This window comes from Harpia harpyja, chromosome Z, assembly GCF_026419915.1.
Source record: "Harpia harpyja isolate bHarHar1 chromosome Z, bHarHar1 primary haplotype, whole genome shotgun sequence".
Classification (NCBI taxonomy): Eukaryota; Metazoa; Chordata; class Aves; order Accipitriformes; family Accipitridae; genus Harpia; species Harpia harpyja.
The window spans coordinates 95593758-95606918 of record NC_068969.1 but is presented as its reverse complement, the minus strand read 5'-3'; the positions used below and the strand labels follow the sequence as shown (position 1 = coordinate 95606918).

Here is a 13161-nt window from a genome sequence, read left to right as displayed (position 1 = left end):
AGCCACAAATTTACATATTAATGTTTTATTCTTCTTTTTCACTTATTTAGAGGATTTAGAAAAGAAATAACTTCTGTCCTAGAAGCAGCATCTGCCGTCTTTCACCTGCCACTGAAAATGTCAAATCAAGAAGGAATTGCTGGACCTTACCTACTGGACTCAGCAGATGTAATGGCAATCAGAGGAGGAATCCTCAGTGGAAGAGTCGTGGGCCTTGGGATAGTTTCGGCATCATTCTTTTTATCCCACTCTGCCTGTTCTAACTGCCTGAAAGCCAGGGGCGGAAGCTGGATGTAACGGGAGGATAATCTCCGCACAAGATAGGGCTCCATTCCCTGGAAAGACTCTTCATCCTCAGTGCTGTGATGCAGACCTTCTTCTGAAACCTGTGATCAAGGTAAAAAAATACCCATCATATAAGAAAATACCTATAAAGTTAATTTGATAACTCTTTTATTTCCTTTCCATAAGCTAGTTTCTTATAAGTATTATTTATATTTCACTATAATTATTGAGAAAATGAAAAAGAATGACAAATGCAGTAAAAATTTTCTAGGGTTTAGATAATTTGGGGTTTTAAAAGCAAACAGAAAGCTATTTTACGACAAGATTAACACACTGCTGTCTAAAATATGTACTCATACCTGTACAGGGGACAGAAGTGCTCTGCGTTAGATAAATTTCTTTCCCACAATATGCCTGCTTCCCTACAAGTTATCTATCTTTTGGAAGAAGTAAGAGTCCAAATACCAATAATAAAATAAAATAAAATAAAAGCAGTGGTCAGAGATTTACAACTACACACCTCTCGATTGAAGACAGGATAAAGTTCACCGTAAATTCTGTCAGCTGTCCCAACTCTGTCTTTCTCTTGCTCACAGTGATTTCATGTTAATAGTAAGTGATGAGGACTTAAAACAACCACTGTAGTGCTTAGAAACAGTCAATAATTAGAACCTCTGAAGGTCAGGCCCTAATGAAATCTTAAGTGTAAATATTATTTTTAATTTAATCATCTAAACCACTAGTAATATTGTCTGGGTCATGGAAGAATGGCATACAATCCAGGAAAGAAATCTGACTGATACTGATTTAAAGGGGAAAAAATTTCTTCAGAAAGTTTTCAGAACTTTTAATAAACAGCTCACCATTGAAAGAAACTGCTCAAAGAATTACTTTTCTGAGAGCACTGTTATTCTCAGAAGCCTGCTGTAATAACAAGAAGAAATTGGCTTTTTTCTCCATGTCTTACACAAAGTCTTTTACCATTACTTGATAATTTCCCCAGCACAGATACCACTGTCTGCACCTATTGCCTTGATTACTTTCCAGTGAAGAAACCCAAGTTCTGAGCAAGTATAAATATTTTCTACATCTAAACTAAGAATTAGGAATACAGCATATATAGCTATATATTATTCCACCTAGGTCAGGTGTCAATAGTTTCATAGTCCCAATACAATACTTGAGACTGGTACACCAAGTATTTACCTCTGCCAAACTAGAGTTGACATGTATATTATGGTATACATGGTGTACAAAATAAAGCAAGCTAGGTTATGCCCACAATTTACAATCACACCTCCACTTAACAGTAAAGACATTGCCTTCAGTTTGAAATGTCTCATGAGTACTGATGCACACCTGCAAGAAAAACTTGCATGGCAATGTATTTATTCTGTGCGTACAGGGGGAGCCATTAATGCAACACCTTTCCTGATAAGTAATTGTATTTTATTTACACGGCCAGGTTTTTCTAGCAGGGGAGGTTACAGGGGTGGCTTCTGTGAGTAGCTGCTCGAAGCTTCCCCCATGTCCGACAGAGCCAACGCCAGCTGGCTACAAGTTGGACCAGCCACTGGCCAAGGCCAAGACAATTAGCAACAGTGATAGTGCCTCTGTGATAACATATTTAAGAAGGAAAAAAAGTTGCTGGGACAGACAGAAATGGCAGCCGGAGAGAGGAGTGACAATATGTGAGAGAAACAAACCTGTGGACACCAAGGTCAGTGAAGAAGGAGGGGGAGGAGGTGCTCCAGGCGCTGGAACTGAGATTCCCCTGCAGTCCATGGTGAAGACCATGGTGAGGCAGGCTGTCCCCCTGCAGCCCATGGAAGTCCACGGTGGAGCAGATATCCACCTGCAGCCTGTGGAGGACCCCACACCGGAGCAGGTGGATGCCCAGAGGAGGCTGTGACGGCGTGGGAAGCCCGTGCTGGAGCAGGGTCCTGGCAGGACCTGCAGACCCATGGAGAGAGGAGCCCATGCTGGAGCAGGCTTTCTGGCAGGACTTGTGACCCCGTGGGGGACCCACACTGGAGCAGTCTGTGCCTGAAGGACTGCAGCCTGTGGAAGGGACCCATGCTGGAGCAGTTCGTGAAGAACTGCAGCCCGTGGGAAGGACTTACGTTAGAGAAGTTCATGGAGGACTGTCTCCTGTGGGAGGGACCCCACACTGGAGCAGGGGGAGAGTGAGGAGTCCTCCCCCTGAGGAGGAAGGAGCGACAGAGACAATGTGTGTTGAACTGACCACAACCCCCCTTCCCTGTCCCCCTGTGCTGCTGGGGGTAGAAGGCAGAGAAAACTGGGAGTGTAGCGAAGCCTGGGAAGAAGGGAGGGGTGGGAGGAAGGTGTTTTAAGATTTAGTTTTTACTTCTCATTATCCTACTCTGATTTGATTGGTAATAAATTAAACTAAATTCCCCAAGTCGAGTCTGTTTTACCTGTGACAGTAATTGCTGGATGAACTCACCCTGCCATTATCTTGACCCATGATCCTTTCATTATCTTTTCTCTCCCCCGTCCAGCTGAGAAGGGGAGTGATAGAACGGCTTTGGTGGGCACCTGGCATCCAGCCAGGGTCCACTCAGCACAGTATTATTAATAAGTTCCATTTATACTTGGAGCTTGATCACTTGCTGTGAGCAAACTATTTCTAATTAAGTTTTTAATCACAAAATCTAAATTAATAATTTAGCTATTTTTCTTAATCTAGCTGTAATGTAGTAATGCATTCCCCCGATCCACTAGCTACAGTCAGTTTGGCACGTAGTTTGTTTTATTTATGATGAAGGGTGCGCTGTTTGGCTGCTATCCACCCTGCAGCCCACTGAAGCCCCCAGGTCCTTTCCAGCAGGGCTGTGACCCAGTCAGTCACTTGCCAGCCTGTGCCGGTGCTTCAGGTTATCCTGTCTGGCTGCTGAACTCTGCACTTCAACATGGGCTCTAGTATCAACCCCTCACGGTGATGTGCTTATTACCGCTGCCAGCCAGATGTTGAGCCATCAGTCTCTACACTTTGATCGCAGCAGTGGAACTAGTTTTCTGCCCACCTAGCAGTCTTTTCATCCAGCCCAGGTCTCCTGACTGGAATTCAAACCACTGTTTTTTAAGGTTGTGGTCTGTTAAGACAGATTTGCCACGATAAAGGGGGGAGGGGGGAAAGGGGGGGGATGTGGAGAGGGATCAAACAAATTGCAATCTATCTTTCTCAGACAGAATGACTGAGAAATCCAGAATATAAGTAAATAAATAAGATTACTTTTGAAGCTCTGAGAGCTTTAAAAGTTATTAGGGGAAAGAGTGACACAGAGTAAGAGACATTTGATGATGCAAAGGGCTTCAAAGAGAGACCCAAAAGAGACTACATAAACATATGTATATACAAGGATAAGGAAGAGCATGCTGAGGACAAAGGACATTTTTCTTTGGATCCAGACTCTGTCTTATTATGAGGACTATTAGAAAGTCAAATAGAGGCCAAGAAGCTCATATTTTTGTAGCTCTGTGGAGAATATGGAACAGGTCATGCATCTGAATGTAGATATACTTAAAATGGTATCACTATATGAAAGACAAGAAAACTACCCACCAGTTTGATAGAAACAAAGATAGAAAACTTAAATTGCACAGCATGAAGTTACATGAGGGTAAAGATGATACTTTTATGAGCTCCTAATTACCAGATGGATAAAGGTAAACAGCAAACAATGGGACATCAAAATCAGTTGTAAAAGCTCTGAATTTTCAGAAATGCAAGAAATATATGAAAAGCAAAAGACCTGGTGTTGGCCATCTTCCTGCTGCCTCTAAAGCATTTACTGAAGTACAGAAATCAAGCTACACAGCATCAGCACATAAAAGACCTTTCAGTTTCAATAGCCACAGCAGTAACACATGAATGTGAGCTAGATACGTTGTACACATATATAAAATAGATATTAAGGTAGTGTATCATGATATGTCATAATACCACCTTTGTGATAAAAAGAAAGAATGTGGAATGCCTAATAATTTTATTAGGGCAGTATATACATTGAACTGTCAACATAAGGATGGTTAAGTAGGAACAAAGATTCTTGGTTTATTTGGTATTTATAGGTTTTCCTCTTTCTTTAACATGGATATGAAAATAATATAATAATTTCAAAATTCTTAGGAATCAGTGAATTTACATATTTTATATATTTATAATCTACTGAAAAATTATGGTTTCTGAACTAAAGTCAGAAAGAAATATAAAAACATTATGGTGGGTATACAGATGCAGGACAGACCAGTTAAGAGTTTCTTGTAAAGCCATTTTAACTGTATGTGATCTTATGACTAATCAAGCAAAATACAGACTCATAACACTGAGGAAGATAACGAAAGTTTCTCCATGTCGATAACCCATAAGAAGCCTGCCTTTGAAAAAGGAAGGGGATGAAGGCAAACTGTGACACAAACCAATGATCAAATTTATGAAATAAAAATTTTATGGTAAAAGATTAATTGAAACAACCAGTGAAAGTTTTTATATTGTCCTTGACTGCCAGTCACTCAAAGAACCCAATTCTAAAGTCAGCTTCTAATGTACACATCACAGTCACTACATGATGACCTTGGCAAGTCGTTGATGAAAAAGCATAGAAAAACCCCACAATTTTCTAATAAAATATGGCAAAATCTATTTAGTTAAAGAAGTCCTGCCACCACTTGAGATGCTGCCAAGGAATTACTTTACCATCATACTTCAACTTTTCTAAACGGTATGCAAAATATCTTCATTCATTCAAAAGGCATACATGATGCTGTCTGCATACCAGTTCACAGAAGCAACAGGTGATAACTCATATTTGCTTACATGAACTTGCACTGCACAATTTTTTTTTTTTTTTCATATTGTCCTTCTGACTGCTGGAATGTTCATCTCAGTTTATGTCATGGTTTAACCCCAGCCAGCAACTAAGCACCACACAGCCGCTCACTCACTTCCCCCCCCCACCCAGTGGGATGGGGGAGAAAATCGGGAAGAAGAAGCAAAACCCGTGGGTTGAGATAAGAACGGTTTAATAGAACAGAAAAGAAGAAACTGATAATGATAATGTTAACACTAATAAAATGACAACAGCAATAATGAAAGGATTGGAATGTACAAATGATGCGCAGTGCAATTGCTCACCACCAGCCGAATGACACCCAGCTAGTCCCCCGAGCGGCGATCCCCCGCCCCCACTTCCCAGTTCCTACACTAAATGAGACATCACATGGTATAGAATACACCGTTGGCCAGTTTGGGTCAGGTGCCCTGGCTGTGTCCTGTGCCAACTCCTTGTGCCCCTCCAGCTTTCTCGCTGGCTGGGCACGAGAAGCTGAAAAATCCTTGACATTAGTCTAAACACTACTGAGCAACAACTGAAAACATCAGTGTTATCAACATTCTTCACATACTGAACTCAAAAGCACCGTACCAGCTACTAGGAAGACAGTTAACTCTATCCCAGCTGAAACTAGGACAGTTTAGGATTATATCCTTTAAAATGTTTCAATTGAATGTCTTTTTAATGTATATCAAATAGAAAAGAAATCTCTTTCAAGACCAGAAAAACAGCCTTTATGTTTGGTTACAAGAACTGAAGTGTGCTAATTAGAGGATTATTTACATCAAATTGTGCCTACTAACTAGGTTAGACTGCTTTTTTCGTCTGTGAGGTGATAGGTTTTATGCTTACTTACAAGTAAAGCCTCATTGCCCTTCAACCTTAGTGTCCTCAAAGCCCAAATTTTGGTTATCTTTTATTAGGAGCATAAGGTGACCTTATAATTCACCCCCCAAAACCCCAACACCAACATAATCCATTTCCCTGAACTCAGTAATTTTTTTCTTCCTTTTAATTTATAAATCTTTCTTTTCACCTATTTCTCTATATAATCAAGACCTCTTCCTTGGCTTTCTCACAGACTTATACTGAAGGTACTTCCCTGGCTGCCTCTGCTTGTCTCCAGTTCTTATTGTGACTTCCCATTATCTTGCAACCTAGATTTTAGTCAGTTGCCACAAAATCTTCTTACTTTCACCATGTTAGTACTTTCATAGGTTTTTCCCACAATATCACTACCTTGATTAGTCTCTTCTGTTAGTAGTTGATAGATGCTCTATACAGCACTTTTAATTGCTTCTTTCACTGAGTAAAAGATAGCCACGATATCCAACAAGCTCTGCACTTACCAAACAACAGATCAAAAGTACAACTGTCAGCAGCTATGACCACTGTAGCCTTTTTCATAAGTAAGGCTTTTTCAAGTAGTTAAGACAGAGCACAAGAATGACTTAATTTTGGACAGAACTGAATGTCATACAGCAACAGAGAGGAAAATCTGTCTGCACCATAATTAAAACTGTAGTACTAATAATAACTATTTCCTCCTTTTAGAATAGAGTACACAGTTACATTATTTTGTAAAAATACTTTAAATTACGGCCAAAGGTTTAAATTTAAAACTATAAAAAACTAAATAAGGGCACAAATGAGCCCTTATGAACACTGTTTAAGACCAAAAAACTCAAAGGAAAAAAATAGTTACTCTCATATGGCATGCTTATGCAACATAAACCCAAATCGACAAAAACAACACTAAGAAGATCGCAGAATAATACACCTAAATATTAGAAAATGGCAGATTTTTAACAGCCATGTGTGCTACCTCAATTCAATGTACTTATATTCACACATTACAAAACAGTTGTTGATCACATGATCAATATAGATGTATTTCAAGAAGATCCTTGCCTTATTCATTGCACAAAATTGACACTTCTCAACTAATGAGTAGCTATTTAATATTTTATTTACCTTCATTGTTGACTGTGACTATATGCTTTATTTACTACAAATTGCACAAGTCCTGGCTTGCACACACAATTATTATAATTAAAAAGAAACAATGGAAGCAGAAGTCAACTCATTTAGAAGGACATGAAGAAGCTTCTCCTAAGAGGGAGCAGGAGAAAGAATCAGAAGAGGCGGTCTGTTCTGCAGCAGAGCGGTCACAGGAACAGGAGGAGGAAGGGACTGTAATCATAGATGAAACAGAAAACACCTGATGCCTATCCCTAAGTGAGCTAGGATATATGTGAAAAGGTTTCAGCCATCAACCAGGTGAGCAAATTCTCAGCTGGTTACTACGATGCTGGGATATAGGGACCAATAGTCAGGAATTAGACAGTAAGGAAGCCCAGCAGTTGTGAGCCTTTGCTAGGGATAAGGCCCTTAAAAAAGGGTTGTAAAAGGGGCAGGAGTCCTCAGTCTTTGGAGGTGATTCCCAAGCACAAATACAGGCTGGGCAATGAGTGGATTGAGAGCAGCCCTGCAGAGAAGGACTTGAGAGTATTGGTTCATAAGAAGCCCAACATGATGCAGCAATGTGCATTTGCAGCCCAGAAAGCCAACTGTATCCTGGGCTGCATCAGAAGAAGTGTGACCAGCAGGTTGACAGAGGTGATTCTCCTCCACTATTCTGCTCTCGTGAGACCCCACCTGGAGTACTGTGTTCAGCTCTGGGGCCCCCAACATAAGGACATGGACCTGTTGGAGCGAGTCCAGAGGAGAGCCACGAAGGTGATCAGGGGGCTGGAGAACCTCTCCTGTGAGGAAAGGCTCAGAGAGTTGGGGTTGTTCAGCCTGGAGAAGAGAAGGCTCTGGGGCGAACTTAGAGCATCCTTCCAGTACCTAAAGGAGGCCTACAAGAAAGCCAGAGGGACTTTTTACAAGGGCATGTAGTGATAGGGCAAGGGGCAATGGCTTTAAACTGAAAGAGGGTAGATTTAGATTAGACGTAAGGAAGAAGTTCTTCACTCTGAGGGTGGTGAGGCACTGGAAGAGGTTGCCCAGAAAGGCTGTGGACCCCTCATCCCTGGAAGTGTCCAAGGCCAGATTGGATGGGGCTTTGAGCAACCTGGTCTAGAGGAAGGTGTCCCTGCCCATGGCAGGGGGCTTGGAACTAGATGACCTTTAAGGTCCCTTCCAACCCAAAACATTCTATGATTCTATGATTCCTGTTGAGTGTGAAGGACAGGTGTCCCTTTAAAGAAGATTGTCCAAATTCCCAAAGAAAATGGACCACCATTGTGGGAGCTATCCAGTATCTGAGGCAGTTAGCTGTGGTGGAGGTGATCTATAGAAACGTGGATGGCAACCTGGTATCCAAAAACTTGGATGAAAATCAGTGCACACAGTCCATGTGGTGAAAGTTTGTACAAAGTGCACCAACATCATATGCAAACATCCTGGAGGTAATGAGCTAGACAGACACGGAGGTGTCATCTGCAGACAGACTGACAGAGAATCTCACTTCCTCCCTATGGGCCTGCATCTCAGTTGTGGAGAAACTGACCCAATATTGTCCCAGCAATCCAAGAAGATAGGTCTTCCTTACCCACGCTGACCAATGTCTCAGCTATTAAGAGTCAGCCTTTTTCTGTTCAAGGTAGAGAATATCAGTGGTTCACACTATGTGCCACCCTGTGCTTCTATCTGCGTGACCAGGGAAGAAGACTTAAGGAAGTGGGATGGTGAACACACCTGGAGACTAGAAGCTCAGGTACAGGAACTGCAAGAAAAATCAGCAGCCAGAAGGCATCCATCCAGGAAAATTACTGCCCCAGTGTCTGCTGGGCAGAGCAGAAGGGTTGATTGTACTTTTGACCTTGATGAAGAGACTTCTCATTTGCAGTCACAAAAATCAAGTAATGCAGACTCTGACCAGGAAAAGAGGGGCCCTGCCTTTGGCCAGGCAGAAAAAAAGGACAACCAGGTTTACTGGACTATGTGGGTTCGAAGACATGGCACATCAGACCCATAGGAGTATAAAGCTCTGGTGGACACTGGTGCACGGTGTACTCTAACACCATCAATTTACAAAGGGTCAGAATACATCTGTACTTCTGGAGTGACAGGATACCAAGAACTGTCTCTTTGGAAGCTGAGGTAAACCTATCAGAAAGAGTGCAAAAGCATCTTACTGTGACTGGTCTGGAGGGTCCATGTATCCTTGGCATAGACTACCTCAGGAGATGGTACTTCAAACACCCGAAATGGTACCAGTGGGCTTTTGGTACAGCTGCCTTGAGTAAGGAGAAGATTAAACAGCTGTCTAGCTTGCCTGGTCTCTCAGAGGATCCTTCTGTTGTGGGCTTGCTGCGGGTTAAAGAACAGCAGGTACCAATTGCTACCATGACAGTGCACTGGTGACGATATCGCACCAATCAAGACTCCCTCATTCCCATCCACAAGCTGATCCGGCGACTGGAGAGTCAAGGAGTGATCACTAAAACTCATTCACCCTTTAATAGTCCCATACAGCCAGTGCAAAAATCTAACAGAGAGTGGAGGCTAACACTAGAGTACTTTGGCCTGAATGAAGTCATGCTGCCACTGAGTGCTGCCATACCAGACATGCTAGAACTCCAGCATGAACTGAAGTCAAAGGCAACCAAATGGTATACAACAGTTGATATCACCAATGCATTTTTCTCAATCCCTTTGGCAGCAGAGTGCAGGCCACAGTTTGTTTTCACTTGGAGGGGTATCCAGTACACCTGGAAGTGACTGCCCCAGGAGTGGAAACACAGCCCTACCATTTGCCATGGACTGATCCAGACTGCACTGGAACAGGGTGAAGCTCCCAAACACCTGCATTATATTGATGACATCATTGTGTGGGGCAACACAGGGAGGAAGTGTTTGAGAAGGGGAGAAGAGTAACACAGATTCTTTTGAAAGCTGGTTTTGCCATAAAACAAAGGTCAAGGGACCTGCACAGGAAATCCAGGTTTTAGGAATAAAATTGCAAGATGGGCATCATCATATTCCAATAGATGTGATCGATAAAATAACAGCTATGTCTCCACCAACTAAAAAAATAAACACAAGCTTTCTTAGGTGTTGTGGGCTTTTGGAGAATACATATTCCAGGTTGCAGTCTGATTGTAAGACCCTTCTATTGAGTAACCCAGAAGAAGAATGATTTTGAATGGGGCCCTGAGCAGCAGTAGCAAGCCTTTGAACAAATTAAACAGGATATAGTTCATGCAGTAGCCCTTGGGCTAGTCTGACCAGGACAAGATGTGAAAACCATGCTTTACACTGCAACCAGGGACCATGGTCGTACCTGGAGCCTCCAGCAGAAAGTACCTGGAGAGACCTCCAGGGTTTTGAGCTGGGGATATACAGGATCTGAAGCCCATCACACTCCAACTGAAAAAGATATATTACCAGCATATGAAGGACTTTGAGCCACTTCAGAAGTAGTTTGTACTGAAGCACAGCTCCTTTTGGCACATCGACTGCATGTGCTGAATGTTCAAATGGAGGGTCCCCTCTACACATCATGCAGCTGATGCTACATGGAGTAAGTGGGTCACACTGATAACGCAACAGGCCTGAATGGGAAACCCCGACTGCCCAGGAATTCTGGAAGTGATCATGGACTGGTCAGAGGGCCAAAACTTCGGAGTGTCACCAGAGGAGTTGATGTGTGCTGAAGAGGCCCCACTGTATAATAAATTACCAGAAAATCAAAATCAATATGTGCTGTTTACAGATGTGCTGTCATGTTGTGAGGAAACATTGACGGTGGAAAGCTGCTGTGTGGAGTCCTACATGACAAGTTGCAGAAACTGCTGAAGGAAAAGGTGAATCAAGTCAGTCTGCAGAATGTAAAGCCATCCAGCTGGCTTTAGATATTGCTGAATGAGAAAAATTTCTATACTGACTCATGGATAGTGGCAAATGCCCTGTGGGGGTGGTTACAGCAATGAAAGCAGATCAACGGGCAGCACAGAGGTAAACCCATCTAGGCTGCCCCACTGTGCAAGATATTGCTGCCCAGGTGAAGCACCTGGTTGTAAAAGTATGTCGTGTAGATGCTCACATACCCAAGAGCAGTGCCACTAAAGAACATTGAAACAATGAGCAGGTGGACCAGGCTGCTAGAATTGAAGTGGCTCAGGTGGGTCTGGACTGGGAACATAAGGGTGAGCTATCTTTAGCTCAATGGGCCTATGAAACATCAGGACATCTAGGAAGGGATGCAATATACAAATGGGCTCATGATCGAGGGGTGGACTTCATCATTGATGCCCTTGCACAGGTTATCCATGAATGTAAAACATGTGCCATAATCAAATAAGCCAAGCAGCTGAAGCCTTTTTGGTATAGAGGACAATGGTTGAAATATCAATATGGGAAAGCCTGGCAGAATGATTATATCACACTACCACGAACCTGCCATAGCAAGCACCATGTGCTTACAATGGTAGAAGCAACTACTGGAATGTTGGAAACATAGCCTATGACCCATGCCACTGCCTGGGATACTATCTTGAGCCTTGAGAAGCAAGTTTTATGGCAAAACAGCATCCCTGAAAGAACTGAATCAGACAACAAGACTCAGAAGGAGTTGGAAGTCATTGTGCAGCTGGAAAACTGTGATTTATTTGCAATCACAGAAACATGGTGGGATGACACACAACTGGAGTGCTGCAATGGCTGGCTATAAACTCTTCATGAGGGATAGCAAGGAATGAGAGACTGTGGGGTAGCCGTGTATGTTAGGGAGTGTTTTGACTGTCTAGAGCTTGACGATGATGATGAAAGGGTTGAGTGTTTATGGGTAAGAATCAGGGGAAAGACCAACAAGGCAGATATCATGGGGGGAGTCTGTTATAGAACACCCAACCAGGATGAAGAGGCAGATGAAATATTCTACAAACAGATGGGAGAAGTCTCACAATCACCATCCCTTCTTCTCATGGTGGACTTCAACTTACCAGATGTCTGCTGGAAATACAGTACAGTGGAGAGGACAGTCTAGGAGGTTCCTGGAGTGTGTGGAAGATAACTACCTGACAGTTGGTGTGTAAGCCAGCTAAAGAAGGCGATCCACCAGATGTGTTGTTTGCAAACAGAGAAGGACTCATGGGCAATGTGATGGTCAGAGGCTGTCTTGGGCACATCAGTCATGAAATGATAGAGTTTTCAATTCTTGGGGAATTAAGGAATGTGGTTAACAGAACTGCTACCTTAGACTTCTGGAGGGCAGCCTTCAGCCTATTTAGAAGCCTAGTTGACAGAGTCCCTTGGGAGGCAGTTCTGAAGGGCAAAGTAGTCCAGGAAGGCTGGACATTCTTCAAGAAGGAAGTCTTAAATAGTCAGGAGCAGGCCGTTCCTACGTGCAGAAAGATGAGCCAGCAGGGAGGAAGACTGGCCTGGCTGAACAGAGAGCTTTGGCTGGAACTCAGGAAAAAAAGAAAGTTTATGACGTTTGGAAGAAACGACAGGCAACGCAGGAGGACTACAAAGATGTTATGTGGTTATCCAGGGAGAAAATTAGAAGGGCCAAAGCCCAGCCAGAATTTACAGGGTCCTGCACTTGGGTCACAGCAACCCCATGCAATGCTATACAGGCTTGGGGAAGAGTGGCTGGAAAGCTGCCTGGTGGAAAAGGACTTGAGGGTGTTGGTCAACAGCTGTCTGAATATGAGCCAGCAGTGTGCCCAGGTGGCCAAGAAGCCAACGGCATCCTGGCCTGTATCAGAAATAGTGTGGCCAGCAGGAGCAGGGAGGTGGTTGTTCCCCTGTATTCAGCACTAGTGAGGCCGCACCTCGAGTACTGTGTTCAGTTTTGGGCCCCTCACTACAAAAAGACACTGAGGTGCTGGAACGTGTCCAGAGAAGAGCAACAAAGCTGGTGAATGGTCTAGAGAACAAGTCTTACGAGGAGCGGCTGACAGAACTAGGGTTGTTTAGTCTGGAGAAAAGGAGGCTGAGGGGAGACCTTATTGGCTCTCTACAACTACCTGAAAGGAGGTTGTAGTGAGGTGGGTGTTGGTGTCTTCTC

At 43.2% G+C, this 13161-nt stretch overlaps 1 long non-coding RNA gene across 1 annotated transcript in view; it reads right to left on the bottom strand.

Moving 5' to 3' along the window:
- Positions 1 to 253: 253 nt before the first annotated feature.
- The window catches only part of LOC128136315 (uncharacterized), a 198445-nt gene continuing 185537 nt past the window's right edge, over positions 254 to 13161 (bottom strand). The window contains exon 3 of the long non-coding RNA XR_008233328.1: positions 254 to 386. This is a non-coding gene — a long non-coding RNA (uncharacterized LOC128136315). The remainder of the gene's footprint in view (positions 387 to 13161) is intronic.